The sequence below is a fragment of the Lolium rigidum genome, chromosome 2 (assembly GCF_022539505.1).
Source record: "Lolium rigidum isolate FL_2022 chromosome 2, APGP_CSIRO_Lrig_0.1, whole genome shotgun sequence".
Classification (NCBI taxonomy): Eukaryota; Viridiplantae; Streptophyta; class Magnoliopsida; order Poales; family Poaceae; genus Lolium; species Lolium rigidum.
Genome location: NC_061509.1, coordinates 52,741,805 through 52,754,441, shown reverse-complemented (window position 1 = coordinate 52,754,441; position 12,637 = coordinate 52,741,805).

Below are 12,637 nucleotides of genomic sequence, written 5' to 3'. Positions count from 1 at the left end.
GTGGTGGGAACAATGGACCCACAAGGCAGAAAAATTTCGACTATTAACAGAGCTGAAGAGAATTTGACAACAGAAAATATGTCGACAAGAAAAATAAAAGGAGAATGGCGACAGGAGAAATTATTTGAATACTTCGGGAGCCTTTGGTCAGAAACAAGTTTTTGCCCAAATGCTCGGGGGCTACTTCGATAAAAGTAAAGTTTCGACTATGGCAAATATAGAAATTGTGGGAGCCTACAACCAAGCACAAGTTCTTGGTTGTAGCCTCGGGGGCTACTCCCATCAGGAGCGCTGTTCGCGCACCCGATAGATAAAAAAAGAAGAGAAAGAATGTCGGGAGATAATGGCAATATAGTGACAAGGTGGACTAAAATTTTGAGCCTACAACCAAGCACAAGTTCTTGGCTGTAGCCTCGGGGGCTACTCCCATCGGGAACGCTGTTCGCGTTCCCGATGAAATATAAAAAGAAAAAGAAAGAAAGATAGAAAAGCAAGAGAGTATATTTCGAGTTATAATTAACTCTACATATACTCCCATCGGGAGATTAGTATAAGTCATATTTGACTCGATAAAATGTGCCATTCCAACAGCCGGAAAAGCACTCGACAATATATTCTCAGAACGCCAAAGTTGCGATCAATTTCTGAATGCCGCAAATTTGCGAAGGTAAGACCCCAGATCCATTCTCGCTGGGCGTGGCATCGCCGAAGACTCGCGCTCTGCTACTTTTATCCGTATCAACGGATACGAAGAAAAATCCTAACGGACGCGTTAGGTACTCGATAAATATTGACTGGGACTCGACGGAATGGTAAGACCTTAAGCGGCACCTGTCGAAGTTTGCACCGAGTATCCCGAGATCATGTCCGGGGACGTGATCTTGAAGTAGGTTTTTGCGGATTGCCACTAGAGCGAGTTAACTAGTACACGATCCGTCGGATGAACTAGCCCCAACTACCAATATCCCTGTACAATATAGAAATTTATATAAAGAAATATAGAAAAGTTTAAATTGTTGAATAAGAATAAGCGAGTGGAGATTTTCCCCGATTCTACGATTCAAGCAAATCTCGGGGGCTACTGACATAGGCATCCCAAATGGGCCTGCCAAAGATAGTACCCGGGGTTTAACGAAGGCCCACTACCCGAAGAATAAGAAGGTTCGAGAGCCCAAGATATATTAAGGAAAGTAGAATTGTAATAGGAAGTGTTGTTTGTAAATACGGCGGGATGAGTTAGAAACCGTCCCGGACTCTGTAACTTGTACAAAACGAAACCCTCGACTCCACCTCTTATATAAAGGGGGAGTCGAGGGACGAGAAGATCATCGAATCATTGTCTGCAAACCCTAGTTTTCATAATCATCGAGCACTTTTCGGCTGAAACCTTCGAGATCTACTTGCCCTCTACTTCTAACTAAACCCTAGCCTACAATCCATAGGCATTGACAAGTTAATCCTATGTCATCGAGGTTCTTCACAACACCATCATACTAACAACATAACAACAAGGGATCCCTAGCTAACAACAAAATAGAAGCTCCTTTGCAGCAGTAGCACACGTCCAGGACTCCGCCTACCCCATCTGCCTCTGCCTCCACTTGTTGCTCCCCTTGGGAGCCTTGGGCTTGAGCGGAGGCATGCGCCCGGCAGAGATCTCCACCCGCTGGACGCTGCGGAGGTGCATGCCGAGCGCCTTGTGCTTGGCGCGGAAGGAGTGGGGGTTCACCGTCGCGCCGACCTTGGGGAAGGTGTTGCCGATGTTCTCGGCATGCGTGAGGAGGCAGTTGAAGTCAGTGCCGCCGAGTCTCCTAGTGCAGAAGGGGCACCTGTAGACACCCTTGGCGAAGTAGGAGACGTACTGGCCGACCTGCAGCCTCCGCAGCACCTGGCGAGTCTTGACGTCATGGTGCTCGTCGTCGCTGCCAGACAGCTGATCCATATCAAACGGGAACTATTAGTGAATGAGATGCAACGATGACTAACGTGCATGATAACAAAGTAAGGAAAAACAGAGCCAGCCTCAGTTAGAGTGGACACGATTATATGTCTACAGATATGGTGTTAACGAACCAAAGCTCATGCACAACAGAATTGTACACAGCAATGGTTCGCTGAACCCACCTTGTAAAAAATTGTGCCCAACGATTCATCATAGGCAAAGAAACAGATTCCAGATCTGAATTTGAACAGATTCCAGAATATTTGCAAAATTAAACGGTTGATATCTTTTGATTCGTGCATAAAATAACCGATCGAGATCCCATAAATTAACTGACTGAGATCCCATTATTACTTGCATAAATTAACCGAACGGCCGAACTCCAAATCTTAAACGAAATCAAGAAGGGATCAAAGCAAAATGGAATAAAATCGGCGCAAATATTAACCCAATACTCATCCAAATCTACAGATCGGCACTAATAGTTACTAGGGAACCAACAAAAATAGGGTTCAAAGAGGAATGGGGAACAAAAAAGGGAGCAAACCATAGTTACCTCGTTCCATGGGTCGTTGCTGCGTGTAGTTGACACGTCCGTTGGAAACCCCAAGAGGAAGGTGTGATGCGCACAGCAGTAAGTTTCCCTCAGTAAGAAACCAAGGTTATCGAACCAGTAGGAGTCAAGGAACACGTGAAGGTTGTTGGTGGCGGAATGTAGTGCGGCGCAACACCAGGGATTCCGGCGCCAACGTGGAACCTGCACAACACAATCAAAGTACTTTGCCCCAACGTAACAGCGAGGTTGTCAATCTCACCGGCTTGCTCGTAAACAAAGGATTAAACGTATTGTGTGGAAGATGATGTTTGTTTGCGAAGAACGAGTAAAGAATAATTGCAGTAGATTGTATTTCAGATGTAAAGAATTGGACCGGGGTCCACGAGTTCACTAGTGGTGTCTCTCCCATAAGATAAACGGATGTTGGGTGAACAAATTACGAGTTGGGCAATTGACAAATAAAGAAGGCATAACAATGCACATACATATATCATGATGAGTACTATGAGATTTAATCAGGGCATTACGACAAAGTACATAGACCGCTATCCAGCATGCATCTATGCCTAAAAAGTCCACCTTCAGGTTATCATCCGCACCCCTCCAGTATTAAGTTGCAAACAGCAGACAATTGCATTAAGTATGGTGCGTAATGTAATCAACACAAATATCCTTAGACAAAGCATCGATGTTTTATCCCTAGTGGCAACGAGCACATCCACAACCTTAGAACTTTCACGTCACCGTCCCTGCATTCAATGGAGGCATGAACCCACTATCGAGCATAAATACTCCCTCTTGGAGTCACAAGTATCAACTTGGCCAGAGCCTCTACTAGCAACGGAGAGCATGCAAGAACATAAACAACATATATGATAGATTGATAATCAACTTGACATAGTATTCAATATTCATCGGATCCCAACAAACACAACATGTAGGATTACAAATAGATGATCTTGATCATGATAGGCAGCTCACAAGATCTAACATGATAGCACAATGAGAAGAAGACAATAGCTACTGCTATGGACCCATAGTCCAGGGGTGAACTACTCACACATCGATCCGGAGGCGATCATGGCGATGAAGAGCCCTCCGGGAGATGATTCCCCTCTCCGGCAGGTACGCGGAGGCGATCTCTCGAATCCCCGAGATGGGATTGGCGGCGGCGGCGTCTCTGGAAGGTTTTCCGTATCGTGGCTCTCGGTACTGGGGTATTCGCGACGAAGGCTTTAACTAGGCGGAAGGGCGGAGTCGGAGGAGTCACGGGGGCCCCACACGCTAGGGCCGCGCGGCCCCCCCCCTAGGCCGCGCCACCCTAGTGTGGCGGCGCCCCGTGGCCCCACTTCGTATCTCCCTCGGTCTTCTGGAAGCTTCGTGGAAAAATAGGCCCCTGGGCGTTGATTTCGTCCAATTCCGAGAATATTTACTTTGTAGGATTTGTGAAACCAAAAACAGCAGAAAACAGCAACTGGCTCTTCGGCATCTCGTCAATAGGTTAGTGCCGGAAAATGCATAATAATGACATATAATGTGTATAAAACATGTGAGTATCATCATAAAAGTAGCATGGAACATAAGAAATTATAGATACGTTTGAGACGTATCAAGCATCCCCAAGCTTAGTTCCTACTCGCCCTCGAGTAGGTAAACGATAACAAAGATAATTTCTGAAGTGACATGCTATCATAATCTTGATCATACTATTGTAAAGCATGTGAGATGAATGCAGCGATTCGAAGCAATGGCAAAGATAATGAGTAAACAAATGAATCATATAGAAAAGACTTTTCATGAATAATACTTTCAAGACAAGCATCAATAAGACTTGCATAAGAGTTACTCATAAAGCAATAAATTCAAAGTAAAGGCATTGAAGCAACACAAAGGAAGATATAAGTTTCAGCGGTTGCTTTCAACTTCAACATATTTATCTCATGGATAATTGTCAACTCAAAGTAATATAACAAGTGCAATAGGTAAACATGTAAGAATCAATGCACACAGTTGATACAAGTGTTTGCTTCTAGGATAGAAAGAATAGGTAAACTGACTCGACAATAAAGTAGAAGAATGGCCCTTCGCAGAGGGAAGCATGGATTACTATATTTGTGCTAGAGCTTTTAATTTTGAAAACAAGAAACAATTTTGTCAACGGTAGTAATAAAGCATATGTGTTATGTATAAGATATCCTATAAGTTGCAAGCCTCATGCATAGTATACCAATAGTGCTCGCACCTTGTCCTAATTAGCTTGGATTAACATGGATTATCATTGCATAGCATATGTTTCAACCAAGTGTCACAAAGGGGTACCCCTGCCGCCTGTACAAAGGTATAAGGAGAATGTTCGCATTGGATTTCTCGCTTTTGATTATTCTCAACTTAGACATCCATACCGGGACAACATAGACAACAGATAATGGACTCCTCTTTAATGCATAAGCATTCAACAACAATTAAAATTCTCATAAGAGATTGAGGATTGATTGTCCAAACTGAAACTTCCACCATGGATCATGGCTTTAGTTAGCGGCCCAATGTTCTTCTCTAACAATATGCATACTCAAACCATATGATCATGAAAATCGCCTTACTTCAGACAAGACGAACATGCATAGCAACTCACATGATATTCAACAAAGGTAAAAGTTGATGGCGTCCCCAGGAGCATGGTTACAGCTCAACAAGCAACTTATTAAGAAATAAGATACATAAGTACATATTCTTCACCACAATAGTTTTTAAGGCTATTTTTCCCATGAGCTATATATTGCAAAGGTAAAGGATAGAATTTTTAAAGGTAGCACTCAAGTAATTTACTTTGGAATGGCAGAGAAATACCATGTAGTAGGTAGGTATGATGGACACAAATGGCATAGTGTTTGGCTCAAGGATTTGGATGCACGAGAAGAATTCCTCTCAATACAAGGCTAGGCTAGCAAGGTTGTTTGAAGCAAACTCAAGTATAAAATGGTGCAGCAAGACTCACATATGAACATATTGTAAGTATTATAAGACTTTACATCGTCTCCTTGTTGTTCAAACACCTTAACCGAGAAAATATCTAGATTCTAGAGACCAATCATGCAAACCAAATTTTAACAAGCTCTATGTAGTTCTTCATTAATAGGTGCAAAGTACATGATGCAAGAGCTTAAACATGATCTATATGAGCACAACAATTGCCAAGTATCAAATTATTCAAGACATTATACCATTTACCACATGCGGCATTTTTCGTTTCCAACCATATAACAATGAACGAGGTAGTTCAACCTTCGCAATGAACATTAAGACTAAAGCTAAGAACATATGTGTTCATACGAAACAGCGGAGCGTGTCTCTCTCCCAAACAAATAATGCTAGGATCCGATTTTATTCAAACAAAAACAAAAACAAACAGACGCTCCAAGTAAAGCACATAAGATGTGACGGAATAAAAATATAGTTTCACTAGAGGTGACCCGATAAGTTGTCGATGAAGAAGGGATGCCTTGGGCATCCCCAAGCTTAGATGCTTGAGTCTTCTTAAAATATGCAGGGATGAACCACGGGGGCATCCCCAAGCTTAGACTTTTCACTCTTCTTGATCATATTGTATCATCCTCCTCTCTTGACCCTTGAAAACTTCCTCCACACCAAACTCAAAACAAATTCATTAGAGGGTTAGTGCATAATTAAAAATTCATATATTCAGAGGTGACATAATCATTCTTAACACTTCTGGACATTGCACAAAGCTACTGAAAGTTAATGGAACAAAGAAATCCATCAAACATAGCAAAACAGGCAATGCGAAATAAAAGGCAGAATCTGTCAAAACAGAACAGTCGTAAAGACGAATTTTTTAAAGGCACCATACTTGCTAAGATGAAAATGCCCAAATTGAATGAAAGTTGCGTACATATCTGAGGATCACGCACGTAAATTGGCAGATTTTTCTGAGTTACCTACAGAGAATCCTACTCAAATTCGTGACAGCAAGAAATCTGTTTCTGCGCAGCAATCCAAATCTAGTATTGACTTTACTATCAAAGACTTTACTTGGCACAACAATGCAATAAAAAAAGATAAGGAGAGTTTGCTACAGTAGTAACAACTTCCAAGATTCAAATATAAAACAAAGTGCAGAAGTAAAATAATGGGTTGTCTCCCATAAGCGCTTTTCTTTAACGCCTTTCAGCTAGGCGCAGAAAGTGTGTATCAAGTATTATCAAGAGATGAAGCATCAACAGAGGGGTTTGGATTTTTCTCAACTATGCATTTTATCTTATCTATGTAAGTTTCAGAGGCTCCTTTTTCATTATTCTTAGGCTTGCTATCCTCATCAAACAAATTTTCAGGAACAAGCCAACCATAGTTATTTTCTAGAGCTTCATGCATTCCTAGGAGCTTGCAAGGTATTGATGTCTTAATCTCCCCACCATCATTAACATTATTAGTGTACTTTATTCTATCTTTTTCCATTTTTTCAAGGGTACTAGCAAAGTTGGTATAAGAGCCAAGCATCTTATATTTAATAAAGACCTTTCTAGCCTCTCTTGCTACACCACCAAATTCTTTAAGAAGGGTTTCTAAGACAAAATCTTTCTTTTCTCCTTCCTCCATATCACAGAGTGTAAGAAACATGTGTTGAATTATAGGATTGAGATTAACAAATTTAGTTTCCAACATGTGTACTAAAGAAGCAGCAGCAATTTCATAAGTAGGAGCAAGTTCTACCAAGTGTCTATCTTCAAAATCTTCAGCTGTACTAACATGAGTGAAAAAATCTTCTATATTATCTCTTCCAATTATAGACCCTCGTCCTACCGGTATGTCTTTCAGAGTGAACTTAGGAGGAAACATGATGAAATAAATGAAAAGGTAAATAAAGTAAATGCAAGTAACTATTTTTTTGTGTTTTTAATATAGAGAACAAGACAGTAAATAAAGTAAATATAGCAACTAATTTTTTTGTGTTTTTGATATAGAAAGCAAACAAAGCAGTAAATAAAGTAAAAAAAGCAAGACAAAAACAAAGTAAAGAGATTGGATGTGGGAGACTCCCCTTGCAGCGTGTCTTGATCTCCCCGGCAACGGCGCCAGAAATTTACTTGCTGCGTGTAGTTGACACGTCCGTTGGGAACCCCAAGAGGAAGGTGTGATGCGCACAGCAGTAAGTTTCCCTCAGTAAGAAACCAAGGTTATCGAACCAGTAGGAGTCAAGGAACACGTGAAGGTTGTTGGTGGCGGAATGTAGTGCGGCGCAACACCAGGGATTTCGGCGCCAACGTGGAACCTGCACGACACAATCAAAGTACTTTGCCCCAACGTAACAGCGAGGTTGTCAATCTCACCGGCTTGCTGTAAACAAAGGATTAAACGTATTGTGTGGAAGATGATGTTTGTTTGCGAACAACAGTAAAGAACAATTGCAGTAGATTGTATTTCAGATGTAAAGAATTGGACCGGGGTCCACAGTTCACTAGTGGTGTCTCTCCCATAAGATAAACAGATGTTGGGTGAACAAATTACAGTTGGGCAATTGACAAATAAAGAAGGCATAACAATGCACATACATATATCATGATGAGTACTATGAGATTTAATCGGGGCATTACGACAAAGTACATAGACCGCTATCCAGCATGCATCTATGCCTAAAAAGTCCACCTTCGGGTTATCATCCGAACCCCCTCCAGTATTAAGTTGCAAACAACAGACAATTGCATTAAGTATGGTGCGTAATGTAATCAACACAAATATCCTTAGACAAAGCATCGATGTTTTATCCCTAGTGGCAACAACACACATCCACAACCTTAGAACTTTCTGTCACTGTCCCAGATTCAATGGAGGCATGAACCCACTATCGAGCATAAATACTCCCTCTTGGAGTCACAAGTATCAACTTGGCCAGAGCCTCTACTAGCAACGGAGAGCATGCAAGAACATAAACAACATATATGATAGATTGATAATCAACTTGACATAGTATTCAATATTCATCGGATCCCAACAAACACAACATGTAGGATTACAAATAGATGATCTTGATCATTATAGGCAGCTCACAAGATCTAACATGATAGCACAATGAGGAGAAGACAACCATCTAGCCACTGCTATGGACCCATAGTCCAGGGGTGAACTACTCACACATCGATCCGGAGGCGATCATGGCGATGAAGAGCCCTCCGGGAGATGATTCCCCTCTCCGGCAGGGTGCCGGAGGCGATCTCCTGAATCCCCCGAGATGGGATTGGCGGCGGCGGCGTCTCTGGAAGGTTTTCCGTATCGTGGCTCTCGGTACTGGGGTATTCGCGACGAAGGCTTTAAGTAGGCGGAAGGGCGGAGTCGGAGGAGTCACGGGGGCCCCACACGCTAGGGCCGCGCGGCCCCCCTAGGCCGCGCTGCCCTAGTGTGGCGGCGCCCCGTGGCCCCACTTCGTATCTCCCTCGGTCTTCTGGAAGCTTCGTGGAAAAATAGGCCCTCGGGCGTTGATTTCGTCCAATTCCGAGAATATTTCCTTTGTAGGATTTCTAAACGAAAAACAGCAGAAAACAAGCAATCGGCTCTTCGGCATCTCGTCAATAGGTTAGTGCCGGAAAATGCATAATAATGACATATAATGTGTATAAAACATGTGAGTATCATCATAAAAGTAGCATGGAACATAAGAAATTATAGATACGTTTGAGACGTATCAGTCGTCCATGCAGGTGTCGTAGGGGTTCGGAGGCGAGATGTACGGCACCTCCTCATAGGGGTCCCATCCCGGCGGGATCCGACCGCCACCGGAGGCGGCGACGACCGTTGAGGGGACGGCGTCGAAGAGGGAGACGTCGCGCTTGGAGCCGACGGCGTCATGGACGATGGGATTCACATTCTCCTTGTCCATCTCGCCGGCAGAGAGGGAGAGGGTTTTTTGCTTTGGAGAAGATGATGGGACGTGAGAGGAGGTGTTGCATGAGCTAGTGAGAGTGACAGAGAGAGTGCGAGGAGGCGTCTATAAAGGCGAGGGGTGGTTAATGCAACCTGCGTCCTACGCGTCCACCATTGATCGTCTGCACGTCTTGGGCTTACGCAACGCGACACGCGTCCACGATTGCACGTCTTCGACTTCGCACCGCGACCCGCGTCTACGCGTCAACAATTGCACGTCTTCCACTTCGCACCGCAACACGCGTACTCGAGTCAACCCTGGAAATTTAGCATTTTTTGTGTGCTCAGTTTTCCCCTTGAGTACTAATACTGGCTAGTGCAATATACTCAGTTTTACCTCAAGTGGATGGTCAACAGAGAGTCAACAAATGGGATTAACTAGTTAAATGAGTCAACAAATGGGATTATCAAGCTTACTTATTCGTTTTCACGTGTTAAACTTGTCTAAATCTTGGTCAAACCTAGGATTTGACCAAGATTCAAATGGGCAAAAAATTAAAAAAAAAAACAGAAAAATGAAAAACCAAAGCACATAGTCTTGTTATGTCATATAGTAAGCATTACAGTTGATAAACAAGGTCTAGACATATTCAAACCATACAAATCATGTATCTACCCTCTAACCCCTAAACTTGTGTCCCCAACACACCTAATACACTTGTCAGATGTATAGGTGCACTAGTTCGGCGAAGAGATAGTGAAATACAAGTAATATGGATGATTATAAGTACTAATTACAATCTGAAATAAAAATGGCAGCAAGCGAACATGTAGCAGAATTTGTTGGAAACGGTGTTTCAATGCTTAGAAACAAGGCCTAGGGATCATACTTTCACTAGTGGACACTCTCAACAATGATCACATAGTTGAATAAATAAATGCTACTCTCAAACACTCTCTTGTTGGATGACAAACACCATTCATAGTGTAGGGCTACAAGAGCACACCTCAAGCCGGAGTAAACAAGCTCCACAACATCATAAAGGAATCACACACGATGCGCACACTGTCACTGTCACACCGTGGAGAGTAACTCCGGAATTCATATTAAAGTAACATCTAGAGTGCATAATAGACAAGAGTAACATCTACATATTCAACTAGATTACAAAGCTCATGATCACATAAAGATCACACCATGGGAGAGAGAGATGAACCACATAGCTACCGGTAGAGCCCTCAGCCTCGGGGGGAACTACTCCCTCCTCATCATGGGAGACAGCAACGGCGATGAAGATGGCGGTGGTGTCGATGGAGATGACTCCGGGGGCAATTCCCCGTCCCGGCGGCATGCCGGAACAGAGATTCTGTCCCCCGAAACTTGTCTTCGCGATGGCGGCGGCTACGGAACTCTTCGTGGAATATGAATGGATATTTTATGGTTTTCGCGACGGGGAGAATATATAGGCGGAAGGGCGGTCTCGGAGGGGCACCAGGGTGCCCTCCCCACCAGGTGGCGCGGCCAGGGGTGGGCCCGCATCCAGGTATGGTGTGGGGGCCCCTTGGCCCCCCTCTGGCGCCTCTCTGGCTCTCTGGGTCCGTCTCGGCAAAATATTGACTTCTGTCTTCGTGGGATCCAATTCCGAGAATATTTCTTGTGTAGAATTTACGAAACCAAAAACAACGAGAAAACGAGAGCCGGCGCTTCGACATCTTGTTAATAGGTTAGTCCCGGAAAATGCATAAAAATGATATAAAGTGTATATAAAACATGTGAGTATTGTCATAAAACTAGCATGGAACATAAGAAATTATAGATACGTTTGAGACGTATCATGCTACTGGGATTTCGAGGGGATCTACCACACCTCCGCTGCCCGCTGGAACGGGGAGAGGAAGGACTTCATCGACACCGTACGCACGACCGAGTACAGAAGTGAAAGGACGAGATGTCGCCTAGAGGGGGAGGGTGAATAGGCGTTTTAAAATTCTTACGGATTTGGCTTGTAAGAATGCGGAATTAAACTAACGTTTATTTTACAAGCACAAACCCTAAATATGCTAGGCTCACCTAAGTGTAACAACAACAACTAGAGCTTAGCAAGATAGGCACAAGATATATGTAGCACAAGTGATAGCAAGATATATGTACTTCAAGCACGATGGCTATCACAAGCAAAGTAAGCTCGGGTATAGAAATAACCGAGGCACGCGGAGACGGAGATATATTCCCGTGTTCCCTTCCTTTGCAAGAAGGTACGTCACGTTTGGAGGGGTGGAGGTCCCACGAAGGATTCCCCAACGCCACGAAGGCTCACCCTATTCTCCGAGCCTATCCCACGAAGGAATAGCCCTTTCCTTACGGCTAGCTTTTTCCTCCACTCCGGAGATGGCAAGCTCCACAACCACTTCACAAGCTCCACGAAGGAGAAGCCCGGGCCCCTTCACAATCTTCCACGAAGAGGTCACCGGGACACCAACTAAGCCAACTAGGAGGTCACCCTCCAAGAGTAACAAGCTCACGGTCTCTCACTCGAACTAATCATGGTGGAGAGCTCAACACTATGCAATGATGCAAAGCAAGAACACTAGAGATGTTCAAATCATTCACACTCAAATCCCACCAAAGCAACAAATGCTAGGATGAGATTACAGAGGAAGAACAAAGGAGGAAATCAACAAATGACTTGATAAGGGGTGGCCCGATCTTCTCAGTAAGCAACGGTTGTGATGATGATCACGGGGTGATAGCAGCGGAGAAACACGATGATGAAGTGAAGGATAACTTGTATGACGCAACGAGATCTCTCGATTGGCCCCTATCGCCAATGCAACAGCTCTCAACCCTGCAAGATATTCGCAACTCCACACACTTGCGCACGTAGCCGCTGACCACGAAGCGGTAAGTTGCAACCGTCTAATTCCCACTGGAACAGCAGATCACACAAGACTTTTTCAGGATCTACACAATATCAAGCAATATGGTGTAGGGATTCAATAGTTTTGCTAGAGCAAACAACTAAGAACTAGGGTTTATCTTAAACGTGGTCTAAAGCAGCTAGAGGGGCGTCCTGGGCACTTATATAGGTGTCCGGGACGAGTTCGGTCGAAAAGATACAAGAATAACCGACCCAGAATAGATCTGGTCGAGACAGACTCGGACGAATCCGGTCTGGAATCCGGTCAACCGGGCCAGGGACCGGGTCGGCCGGTCTGGCGTCCGGTCCACCGGGCGGCAACCGGGAACTTCGCAACTTTCCGGTTTT